The 12955-nt window shown below is 42.0% G+C and overlaps 1 protein-coding gene across 1 annotated transcript in view; it reads left to right on the forward strand.

The window, feature by feature from the left end:
* Nucleotides 1-315: 315 nt before the first annotated feature.
* Nucleotides 316-12955, forward strand: part of plxna1a (plexin A1a) — a gene marked incomplete in the record, with an annotated part of 315581 nt that continues 302941 nt past the window's right edge. Inside the window, 1 exon segment of the mRNA XM_024293231.2 lies at nt 316-454.

Here is a 12955-nt window from a genome sequence, read left to right on the forward strand (position 1 = left end):
GACAGCTGCAATCCATCAAGCTGAACCGGAGCGTCCTGACGGGGAAAATCAATCCGACTCTGCTTCTGTAAACACGCGGGAGCCTCAGCTGGGCGCGCGGACACAACGGGTCCGGTGCTGCCGCCTGCGCGCGCCGCGCGGAACTGCATCTGATTGGCCGAACGGGCGTGAGAGCGCCGCTGGGGGGCGCGCTCCTGTCATGATGAGCGCGCCGCTCGGCCCCCTCCCTCCCTCTCCCTCTCTCTCTCCTGCGAGGCGGAGGATGCCCGCGCCTGACTGCGGCTCATCTTCATTCATGCTGAGCGCGGCTCCGTGTGCGCGCAGATCTGCAGAGCCGAGCTTCGGAACCGCCGCTCTCTGATCAGCCAAGCGGGCATGGAAGCCACTTCCTGAGCGAACCCGAGCGCCTCGAGGGGAGAGCTGAGCAGGGTGAATGCGGAGGACGGATTTCCCTGTGAGTACCAACAAAACTTTTCTGCGCTTTTGCGCATTTTTCCTCCTCTAAAGCATCTTCCCGACTCCGTCCGCTCATTCCACTTTTCCAAACCTTCTCCTGAACCAATTTGCTCCCATCGTTCTGTGCACACCAAAGCCCCCTCCTGCTGCTGCTGGTTTATCCTTTACGTTTGGATTCTGTTACGCGCAGCCAAACGCACGCCGGCGCTCGGAATCCTCCAACTTAACGAACGCCACCCTCTTCTTCTGAAGCATCAGCTGAAGTTTCTGGATGTAGAGAAGTCCGTGAGGCTGCTGTCAGTGAGCCGCTGCGGGGTTTGGATGGAAAGTGACGGCAGGGCGAGCTGGCTCCCGCTGGAGTGTCTCCCACATGCCTGCGCAGCTGCGCTGTTTACGTGCTGGACTGCCTCCACGCAGCATCCCTGCAGAAACCCGCGCGCTCTTCCTCCAAACATCCACGCAGCACATGACTGACTCGCGAACGCATTTTTGCGTTGTGCCTTAATGCGTTTAGTGTGTGGAGAGCTCGTGGAGACGCGCGTTTCTGTCTCAACAGTGCGCGCATCCACCCACCTCTAATCACGCACCATCATCCGGGAGTCACATCAACCAGCTCTGACAGTTTTGTGTCACCTTATGAATTTTTGACTTGTGCTGCGTAGGTGCAGAAGACGGGCTGATTCTGAGAGGCTCCGGGCAGGAAGCCACCGCTCTGACTGCCAAGCACGCAGAGAAAAGAAACACACAGCCTCTTTTATTTTTATTTGCATTTCCTGGTATTTTCTCAATTATCCTCCTCATCACTTGTGGTGATGTGTGGAAGTGAAGTAGATGAAGGGAGCGGAGCCCGCGCGCTGTGCGTCTTTTTACGCGGCAGGCAGGCATCATCCTCGTGCGCTGGGACCTAAACCCCGCACGAGCGTCACATCCAAAGGGCTGCACGCTGACAGGATAACGGCTTCCCCTCCACCTGCAGTTTACCTCCACATGAGTCACGCAGGTCACGCGTCCAGCTCCTTTAACCTCATGAACGAGCTCAGACTTTGGGCAGCAGTTGTGAGGGAAGCAGGTTTCTTTACGATGCAGAGTTCCGTTATTGCTGGATCAGAGTCTGCTTTTAAAGCTTCTCTTGGTTTAAACTGATCTGGATGCCTTCTTGGTAGATTTTAGGAGATTCTCTGTTCCATGATCTGAATGTTTCCCTTGTTTTAAACACGTTTCCTGGATTCTCTTCAGCTGACTTTCAGGTGCAGGTTTGTACCTGTAGAAATGATGTGGATGAACCGCCCTTCAAAGGGGGTGTTCTCTGAGATGCTGCATGATGTGCTGCATGCAGGTGCTTCACACTCCAACCTGTGGTGACAAAAGCCTTATGTGCGTTTAGTCTTAAGTGTGTCTCTTTCTGTGAGTTTTAAGCAAATGAAGGCGATGGGGTTTAGATCTGATGCTTTCAGGAATCTTTGGAGCTGAAGTGACAGCGCAGCAGTGTGAGAAGAAGTGCGCTCTCCTGTTGAGCTGCTGACGACTCGTCTGCCAAGTAAACTGATATTTTACAGCCTCCTGCCAGCAGGAATCCCAGCAACAATAGTTTGATTTAACTGCTTTTGGAAGGCAGTTTGGGCTAATCAGATAAAGGAGCGTTCGGCTCAGATGACACGGTAACGGACTTCTCCAAAACAAAGTGATGTGATGAGAGCGTTTTGTGTTGGGTTAGTCTGTGAAACGTTCCCACAGGGATGAGAGTCCGGACAGGAAGGTCTCCCTCTCAGTCTGTTGGTGACAAAACTTGAAATCAAACTTATGTTGAACACAAAGCCACAAAGACCACATGTCATAAAACAGTTCCACTGAGCACTATTCTGAAAAATCTTCCAAAATATTCTCCAATTCTGCATGTCAGACCTCTAAGAATACCCTGCAAAACGTTTTTCCTGTGCAGATCTCACTCATAATGTGCTTGGTTTTGGAAATAGTTAAAATAATTCATTGAAGATTGTCCTTCACACACATTTATGAACATATTTCTGAATAATAATTTATGGGCCTGTGGTCCAAACGTTTGTTGCTGGCAGGTCCGCCATAAACCGACGTCTTTAATCTGTCTGTTTGTGTGGTTTTCTGTCATTTGTTGGAAAAGATGGAAACCTTTATTTTGGAAAATTGGCTCCCAAGACCCACCCTGATGAAAATTGAGTTTTTAATGCGGCATTTTTTCTCATGATGGACGACAAATATAAAGAAAATTAGCCTTAAAATAGCATTTCTGAGTAGTTCTTTATTCAGATCTTTGTGAATCAGGAGCAAACAAACAAAAAATGTATCTCCCTGCTCCGCTCCATTCTGATACTTCCACTAGTAGAGGACTGGATCCTTGGTTTTCCTCGTCTGAGCTGGAATCTGGATCCGAACTGTGCGGCTGGATAGCTCCAGTATTTCTCTCCATTTTTGTTGCACCACTAATGTTAGAGTGTGAGGGGCTGTAAGCTAGCAGAGAACAGAGGGCTCTCAGCAATGAGAGTGGAAAGGGGGGCGGTGTTGCTCCACACCAACAGCCCCGCCCACAACTCAGAGAGGGATTTCCAATGAATAGAATAGAATAGAATGCATTTATTGTCATTAGAGATGTGAATTATTACTTAGGTGGTGATTTGATTTCATGGATCAAACCACCATTCTTACTACTCAATACAATGTTTGTTGCTTTGTGTGTTTATACTGGATGTATGAAAATTCAAAATAATTTGCATTAAATCATCATCATTGATACCTTTATTTAGTAAGGAGGATAAGAATCAGCAAAACAGATAAAACACAAAGATTTAGTTAGAAAGAAATGGGGTTTGTCAATTTAAACTTTTTTTGTCAATCTTCTGGTTAAGTTCAACAGTAATATAAACAACATAAAAGCATAAAACATCACAGTTGTTTTGGATCATTTAACTGCAAAACCTAAAAATGGTCTCTCCAGTTTTTCCATCCTCAACATTCTGCAGCACTTCACAGTCGAAGCATCACAGTTTGGTGCAGAGCTGGTATAAAAGGACGTTTTCTTTTGCTACAAAATCAGCTGATTCACGTTGAGTACATCCACTTTTAGCAGTGCAGAGCTGCAGATACAGCTTTGTTTTAGTTTATAAACTTAAAATCCAACATTATTCTGCGTTTCAGATCAAAAAATACATAATCTCTAGATAATATTTTACTACTTTAGATTTCTAAAGATCACATATCAGCGATCTTGGACGTCGTGAATATTTGTACTCAAATTTTCGGGAGCAGATCACGGATATCCGATCACCCGGATACTCGTTACAGCCCTATTTGTCATTATACTCAGTACAGTGAATCTGAGGTAGAATTCTCTCCTGTGTGGACGGTCAATAAAGATAAACAAAATAGAAAAATAAACACATTAAGTTTCAAGTAAATGTGCAAAATCAGACAATGTGCGAGAAATAAGAAAATGTGTAAAGTGTACAAGAGACTCCTGCTGCTCTGCAGAAACTATGTCCTAGAAAATGACAGTTCAGAGTGGACAGACACGCCCCCACCTGTGTAGATTCCAGTTGAGCCGACCTGAAATCCAGCTGGATCAAACTTCTCCCAAAAATGTTTCATTTATTATTTTTCAGAAACACAATAAGAAACATTTATGAGAAAAAAGAAAAAAAAATGAATTCCAGGAGCAACGTTAAATTGACAGCAGGAGATAAATTCTTATTTGTGGTAGCTGAAGTTCCAAAGGGTTAAAAATAAACGTTGTAAATGTACAATTTTGTTTGTGACGTCATAATGTGATTATTTGCAGGCAATAAGTGGCTGGCAAATATTGCAACTAAAAAAAAAGAAAAAAATTAATAGCAATTAATTTTTTTCCGTTTGCGATTAATTAGTTACCGTCATAGTTTATCCAGGAATGCGACTTAAACTCAGAAGTGACTTGTTTGTGTGTTTTATTTTAATTTTATTTTTGAAAGACATAAATAGGCTCATATATTTATTCTCACCGGTTGTCTTTTAGCGGCTGTGTCCTCTAACAACCACTTGGGGGCGCTGCATCTGAGTTTTCTATTGACAGCAGAAGAAGTGTCGTCCAAAACAAACATGGAAGAGAATTTGATTGTTTTCCTTTTAAACTTTGATTATATTTCTTGAACCCCTTAAAAATGAGTATTCTTTTTTTATTTATTTATTAGTTATACTGGGCTTGGCGAGTTTTTTCTGAAACGTCAGGCTTTTCTCCCAAAAGTGCGACTTATACTCCAAAGTGACTTATATATAGTTTTCTTCTTTGTGATTAGATATATTTTGTTCTTGCAACTTTTACTTTGGAAAATAATTGATCATTAATCCATTCCCTGCCCTTCTCTTCATGAATGAAACCACCATTTTTATTTTTTTATTATCTGTAAGGATCATTTTTGCGGTCTGAAGAAGTAAATGGGAAGTGATACAATGCATCCAGGCAAAAATAAAAGAAGAAGAAGAAGGAGAAGTGACTGCTTTTATGTCTGCATCTTTCAATACGTCTCTGCAGCCTCATAGATCAATCAGGTCAGGCTTTTATTTTGAAAAGTGTTGTCTTAACGAGACGTCTGCACAGAGGCGGCGGCCGCTCACTCGCTCAAGCATCTGCCGCTGCGGTTCACAACCCTTTTCACCATAATTAGCCTCTGTACTTTGTAAGACAAACGCCACGCGTCACTTTCTGTCCGGGTTTGCACGCCGAGGAATTTTGCGAGCAATTAAAAGGAAGTGAGCATCCACTGCCTCCGCTTCTGTGCGGCGTTTAGCTTACGGTCCCACATGGCCAATTTCTGCCTTCTGTTCGGAGCTGCTGCAACATAATCAGTTTGTGCTCTGCGTGTTTGTGTGGATGATCCATATCTCAATATATAGCTACTAAACCCTGCACTTCCTTTGCTTTGCATCATTTTCCTGTTTGAACCCCCTTCCTCCTCTCCCTGTAGTGGTGGGCCAAGATCACCGTTTTCTGTAGATGGATGTCAGATGCAGACCTGTCTTCTGTGATCAGAGCTGCTGCTTAGACCTTTCCTGAGGTGTGGGGGAGAGGAAAGTGATGAAAAGTGAAAAAAGGATGACAGAAGGTTAGATAAGTGAAATGGCAAAACATAGAAAGTGGGCCCTAATTCCCCAGGAGATGATAGATGTTTTTTCATTTAGGCCTAATGTTTGGGTCTCTCTGGACTCTACAACTCATAAAAAGAAAAATGAAAACTGCATTTGTTGAAGAAGTTTCTCAGATGTGTCAATAGTTTTTTTTTTTTAACTTCCTCTGCTGACTCAGCGATTCTCTTCTCCCAGATTCATTGTCTTTCCCCACTCTCGAGTCTGAAAGTGAGGTGACTGATGATTTATAAAACTAAATAGTAACTAATAGTAAGAACCTGACATTTGACTTGGAGGCCGTTTGGAGAGCCGGAGTGTTTCTGAGACGTTCCAGGAACAGAACGGAGCGCTGCTGCCGTATGGCCAGACGGCGAGCCTGCGGTTCTGCTGAGCTGCGGCTACACTAAAGATGAGATCAAGCAGACGAGGAATGTTCCTCTCAGAGAAGATGGAAGGACAGGACTGGGAGCAGAGAATAAAAGCAAAACGCGTTTCTCCTTTACAAAATGCTGAAATCATGTTGAAAAATCACAGTAAACCAAAGAACATAAACTGGAGCTCCTGTGTTAAAGGGTTAAAACTGCTTTCAAAATTTAGATTTTCATTTTTCAAATTTACAATCTTGTTTTTCATTCACTTTAAGCCGATCTTGATTTGACTCCATAGAAGATGGTTAAAAAACACTTTACGTCTGTTACAAATCACGCTTTGTTTCTGGTTCTTTAGATTCTCATTCCTAAAGTTATATTTTGAAAGATATTAAATGTATTAAAGTAAAAATGACTAAAAGTGAATTAAGCTTACAAAATGTGGAAAAAATGGGGTCCAGGGATCCAGCTTCTGTGGTTTCACTGTTATTTTTCAGTAATTTGATGAACAATGCATGAACAATAAACCAAACCATTTCTAAATTTCTTGTTATAGCGTCCTGATTGGCTATAGACATTATTTATCAGTCTGCACAGTGCCGTGTCTACCGCACAGAATGCTTTCAGTCTGTGAAATTAACATAAATCTTTGATCAGATCTATGATTTTCATTCTTTAATATTGGAATTATTTTTCGACGAAGATTTAAATTTTCAGATCATAAATGTGATTCATAAAGGAGTTAAACTGTTGTTGTAATAATGTTCACGGATTGTTTTTATCTCACTCTCCTGTCTACATATAGACTTAGGACAGATAAATACATGAGCGGTTGACTTTTTCCTTTGGGTCAGGGAGGTAGGGAGGTCAAGTGACCCACATGAAAGAGACTAAAATGGGAGGGCAGTGATGGATGGAGAACACCTCCCTCTGACTACAGCTCTGTTTTTGGTGGAGGAAAAGGCTGAGCATTTATTAAAATATTCTTAAAGCTCTTCTAATGTGTTTTCTAAAGATTGCATCTATTTGGCTTTCAGTGATAACCCATTGAAATCACAGAAATCTATTTGCCTCGGCTGAAAAGATGCAGCTCCTGAAAGCAGAAGGAGGGTGAGTGGAGTCGAGCAAAAGGGAGCCGAAATGGATCAGGAGACGAAGAGAATCAAATTGGAGACAGTCAAGCAAAAAGAGGAGCTGTCTATTAGACGTTCCGACTCAGAGAGGAGGGATGGGCGGGAAATAAAGGAGGGGGGATGAGGTTGTGCATTCTTTTTCTGGTCCGGTTGGGAGAGATTAGAAATTTATAACGGTGTGGAGAAGGAAAAAAAAAGATTCTGAGGCACGGAGACTGACTTGGTCTTTCCATCGTTACCAGTTCTTCTTGAACTGAATAGTTGTCAGGAAAAAAAAAAAAATCCTGTCCCAAAAACCTCACAAGAATCCTGGATCTAGCGCCCTACATCCCTCCGTCCGTCTGTCCACCATCCATCCACTGTTGGACAGTTTAGTCAGTCTAAAAGTAAATTGACCATTTTTATTTAAAATGGATTTATTTGGAAGACCAAAGTAGTCGATGTGGCTGAAGTTGAGGCTGTGGACCAGGATGGAGGCTGAGTGGGGGGGTAAGGGAGGGACGGAGACGGTTGATGTTTCAGAGGAGGAAGAATGAGGACCGAGTGATGTTTCTGATGTGGGTCCGAAAAGAGAAGGAACTGTCGAGGACGAAGCCCAATCTCTTCACATGTAACTGGAATTGGGTTTACTTTGGAGAGGGTGGATCTGGTGCCAACGAGAAGAAGGTTGGTTTTCTTGCTGTTGAGTTGGAAGTGTTTTGAGGAAAACCAGGATTTAAGTTCAGACAGACATGCTGCGAGGGAGGGAGGGGGAGCACAGGAGGAGGGGTGGGTTGACAGGTACAGTTGGGTATCATTGGCCTTGGGGCATTCCAGAGACCACTTGGTTGGGCTGGGACTGGAAGGAGTGATGACTGTTATCTATAAGTAACTATTATTTATAGTTGTTTCATGGGCTGGTTGAATACTTGATTCTGATTGGTTGCTGGGTGTGGATTAAAAAGTGACAATCCACAGTGACATGAACATGTTAAAAACACCAGTCTCATAGCCTAAATGTTCTATATCACTGTGCAGGCTTCTTTAAAACATAATTTAGCTTCATCAACTGGATTAAAACAAGCGATAAGAAGTGAACTTTCTCTCTGAACTGATGCTTCATTTAACCTATCATGACAATCAGCATGTTGCCCCGCCCACTTGTCTTACAGTCATCACACCTGTCCAAGGTAACTATGCCCAAAGCTCTTTGAAAATATGACTGGGCTTAAAAACCCAATTATTCTCTTTTTTTGTTAGAAAAATCAATAATAGTGATTAATAAATAGATTTTCCCTGAAGTAAATGAGTTGCATATGGTTTTAGGAGGATTCCCCGTTGGCTCGTCTGGAAGAAGCTGCAGTAAAATGACGAGGCTGGCAGCACAAACGCTGAGTCAGGGAGTGCACAGACTCTCCCCTTAATGATCCCTGTGCTCTCATCTCATTTTGTTGAGTGCTCAGTCAAACACAAACCTGCCCGTGTGAAGGTAGGGGGCAATAATGCTTAGTCTAATACCTGTGTGTGCGTCATCCCAGCAGGTGTCTTCGTGTCCTTTTCAAATATCTGCAGTGTCATCGTTTTTCAGTTTTGGATTGACATTTTTGAGTTTTTCGAGACTGTGGAGGGATGAGCTGCACAACATATCTGACTTCTGTTCAAATCGAATCATTTGTTTTTGGTTTTGTTGAATTTCAAGTTATTTGCCTCAATTGTCCACATCTTGTTTTGTTGTGGAAGATTTGGGCAGTTTTTCATTTCCAGGTGAATAAAGAGACAGAAATGCTGAAGGGATGATTGTAAAGGTTTCTTCTCACTAAACAAATCACTGAATCCAAACATCTTAAAATCCTCAGACAGAGTTTTTCTTCTTGTTCAGGTATTACCACGACCGTTTAAACTGCTGTTTTTAAAGCTGTTCTGCTCTTCCATCAGGGTTTGAAGTATGGGAACGTATTATGAAGAGCGTTGATGGGCAATTTAGCTTTTAGGAGAAGTGTGGATGAAAATAATACAAGAACTGCGAGTTTTGTGGAAGCGGTGACGATAAAACTGCAGACAAATCTCTCTTTGAGTGAGATGGATCTATGAGAGAATGCCAGGCGTTTGGGCTTCACTCGGTATGTTTGGATTTCTGTTATAGACTCTACGTTTTCACAGGAGATGATTAAATGTTCTGCATTTTTATTGGTGTTTTATGGAGGTTATTTACAATAAACGATAAACGTTTCCACATATTTAAATGCAACTCTTTCAGGGTTTTGAACTTAATCCGATTTTTTTCATCATTGAAAAGGGCTAATTTGAGCAAGGTGGCCTTTGTTGTTATTTTCTGAAAGTTATGTGATATTTCTACTAAGGAATAAGGTAAAACCTATCCTGTTTTTGCTCTTCAAGTTGATAAAATATCAAATTAGCTGACTTTAAACATGCAGATCAACTTAAACCTGGGAGATTAGATCAAAGTTTGAAATAATTCAAAAACATACAGTTATTCATCTGATGCAGCCATAGATCTGCCTGAAAACAGGAGATTTTCCTTTTTCATTTCAAGGCAGGGAAGAACCAAACTTTATCGTTCTCCTCTGTCTGCTATCCGATTATAAACTTTCATATCTCTATTAAAGTGGTTAAAGAAGTCTAGTGTAAAAACCCTTGACTGTATCTGAGAACTGGACCGAATGAGTGTGATGTCACCCAAAGAAAGAAAGCAAGCAAGGCCAGGTTGGCCCCATGTGGCTTAAAAGTGGGCAGAAAATGTGGGCCCTGATTGGGTTTGTCTAAAGTTTCTGTGTTGGTCCCACCTCTGTTTGCCCACATTGGCCTAAGTGGGATTCAGTAGGTTGGCTCGCTATGCTAGCGCTGCTGTATCGAGCTAGCGAGGTGCTGCTGTATCCAGCTACTGTGCAGCTGGCTAGCGTAGCGAGCCAACCTACTAAGTGCCCACTTAAGCCAATTCTGACAAACCCAATTGGGGTCCACCTTTTTCGCCCACTTTTAAACCATTTGGCCCTGCTAGCTGGGTTCCTTCCAAATCCAACAAAATGAAGTCAAATTAGTCACCATTCTTCCCCCCGATGTTGGAACCAGACGATGTCAGTATAAAGCAGTAATTGTTGAAAGTTGGCTTGTATCATTGTTTCTATGACAACCACTCTGACCAATCATGAGTGAGCTTATTGAAAGTCCACACCCCTTTTACTTTGATGAGGGCTGCACAGTTTGTCATACGTTTGTCATGGGGGCCAACAGGCCCCACCTACTTTTTTTGGTCAGTGTATAACTTGAACTACTGAAAAATATGTAAAAAAGATGTTCAAAAATGTATCAGATCAAGAATGTTTATTCTGACCAACAGAATGACTGAATAACAGCTGTTTATCTCTCTATAGCAGTATGTGGGATTTTAGCTTCTTGTACCCCCTCCCTTTTTGGGAAGGAGGGAGGAGTCACTAAGTCCAGTTCTTTTATACATTCAATGTGCTTAGCTAAATGACTTTACATCACATTTGTCTGGGCCTAGTTTTATATTTTTAAAGATAACCAGTTCATCTGAAATCTTAATTGTTGCTCTTGTGAATTGAGGTGAACACACCTGTTCTCTCTAGAAAACTCAACAGCTCCTTTAAGTTATGTTTTCCGTAGCCATGATCATCACTTCTCCCTTTTGCTTCAGACTGCCATACATTCAAGGCTTTCTAATTAATGATTTTCAGTTTGCAGTTAAGAGATTTTTTGTGGTTTATTTCATTTCAAAATAACAGTTTTGAAAGTGACATCAGCTAATTCACACACCCTGAAGATGTTCGGTTGTTTCCGCAGCTGAATCTCTCTTCCCGTGTGATGCAGCTGTTCTTTCTTTTGTTTTTGCTGCTGAAAAGAAAGTGGATGCTGTTTTTATTCCCCTCGTACTTTCTGGTTTTTGAGATCTCAACAGTCGGTGGAAGAGGCGTAGCTGCAGGCGGCGTGTGCTCCCTAATGAGCGCGTGCAGAAGTGTCTGTGCAGGGAAACGGTTCTGTGTGAACACAAGCGAGTGTTTACATTTATGGTCTGCTGCATGAAAGTTGTGGAAGCTCATTTGTGTGTGTCTGTGGGATTTTTGGATGCCTTTTCTACACACTGTTTTAAATTCTTTCCTCTTGTGAGAGCGAGGGAACAGAACATTTCATTTTCCCACTGTGTGCTCGAGTTTGACTGGCTTCCTCGTGTTCTCTGGGAACCGCTCGACTCCACATTCCTGCCTTCCACTTCCTCTGTACCTGCAAGTGGGTTTTTTTTTTGTTCACTGTTTAGTTTATTTACACTCCATGTTTTAGTAAAAGAAGTTCAAAGAAACCAATGCTAAAAAAAAATGCATAAAAACAGAATGCGGTCAATGCATAACAAACATGAAACACTTAAAATAATCTTATAATAAATAAATGTTGTCCAATATTGCTGCAGTGTGTTTCTAATAACATGCTAAAATGATATTTGCAAGTTTAAAGCCTGTTGAAAGGAAAAAAAGATGGAAAACTTGAACAAAATAGTGACTAGTTTAAGCTTAAGGAAGTTAACGCTGCAGAAAAAAGTTGAATAATTCTCTAAAATACTGAAAAACCATAAAATGCTGAAAAAGATCAAGCTGTTCAATTTTCCTAAAAAATGGAAACCAATGTACTACTAGTTAACCCTTAATAGCTGAGCTTTGGCTCCAGTATTTACATTCATTCTCTTAACTCTTCAACCGTTTTAACGTTGATCGCACAATTGGTCGTCAAAGTTCATTTGTTATTTAGATGTCACCACCAACATCTCTGGTCTTAAAGGATTACATTAAGTCTTAGTGTATTCCCTAAAAGTGCATTCACACCAAATGCTATTGCATGGTGCAGGCGGCCAGTTTCAATGTTAAGTCAATGGAACAGATGCGAATTGAGGCGACCCGTTGTCCCGCTATGTGATTTGAGCGACGGGCGCAGTGCAGAGGACTGGCAGCAGTGTGATTTGAGCGTGGTGCGTTTTAGCCAAAATTTAAATATCTGAAGGTTGACAGGTCGCCGTGTCGCATCTACCAATCAGGAACTCAGCTTTGGGCACGTGACGTTTTCCGTGAGTGAGATGCACTTGAGGCAGATCGCTAGCCTACCGCGGCGGCTCTCAGGCTGCAGTCACCCAGCCTCCTTTAGTCCAGCAGAGCTTGCTAGATCCACCGGCAGACAAACAGCCGTCTGTTTGGGGGCTTCCTGCTCGGGCTTTCTGAACTTTATGAAATTTTTTTATTTTCATCCCTTACTTTTTTGTTCACTTTGGTTTAATGCGGCACAGCCTTCAAACTCAGTCACAGAGTCACAGAAACACAGCAGAAGTGGCTGTAATCCAGACACATTCCCCACCCACTGGTGGGAAATCTTCATTTTGAATGATCTCATAAACCAGACATAGAGACGTGATTACTGATGTTTTTATAGAACTATTCACAATAAATAAACTTGATCTCTCAACATAACCCTCTCAGCTTCCTTACATTGGGGACATATACACAGACACTGCTGCACGTCAGCCTTAAAACATTGGCTGGTAGCTCCGCCCACATGCAGCTGTGGCGTCAAGCTCAGGAACGCATTTTTTAACAGGCGGCGAGAAAAAATCCCTCAATGATAGAGAATATGCGGGTACTGAAAGCAAAGGGAATCTGACGGTTTAGGTTTAGAGTCGTTTGTGCTTTATAATAATTTTATATTAAAAAAATTAAAGTATTAACTTTTATTTGTGTAATGTCTACAAAAGCGAGAGAAGGATGCAATGCAAAAACTGAATCTTCAGAGTTTCAAATAATCTGTCTAAAATAATTGAATCACGTTTTATTTTATAGCAAAATCTTGAAAAATAGACTTTTTTTTTCTTAG

This window comes from Oryzias melastigma, linkage group LG7 (genome assembly GCF_002922805.2).
Source record: "Oryzias melastigma strain HK-1 linkage group LG7, ASM292280v2, whole genome shotgun sequence".
Taxonomy (NCBI): domain Eukaryota; kingdom Metazoa; phylum Chordata; class Actinopteri; order Beloniformes; family Adrianichthyidae; genus Oryzias; species Oryzias melastigma.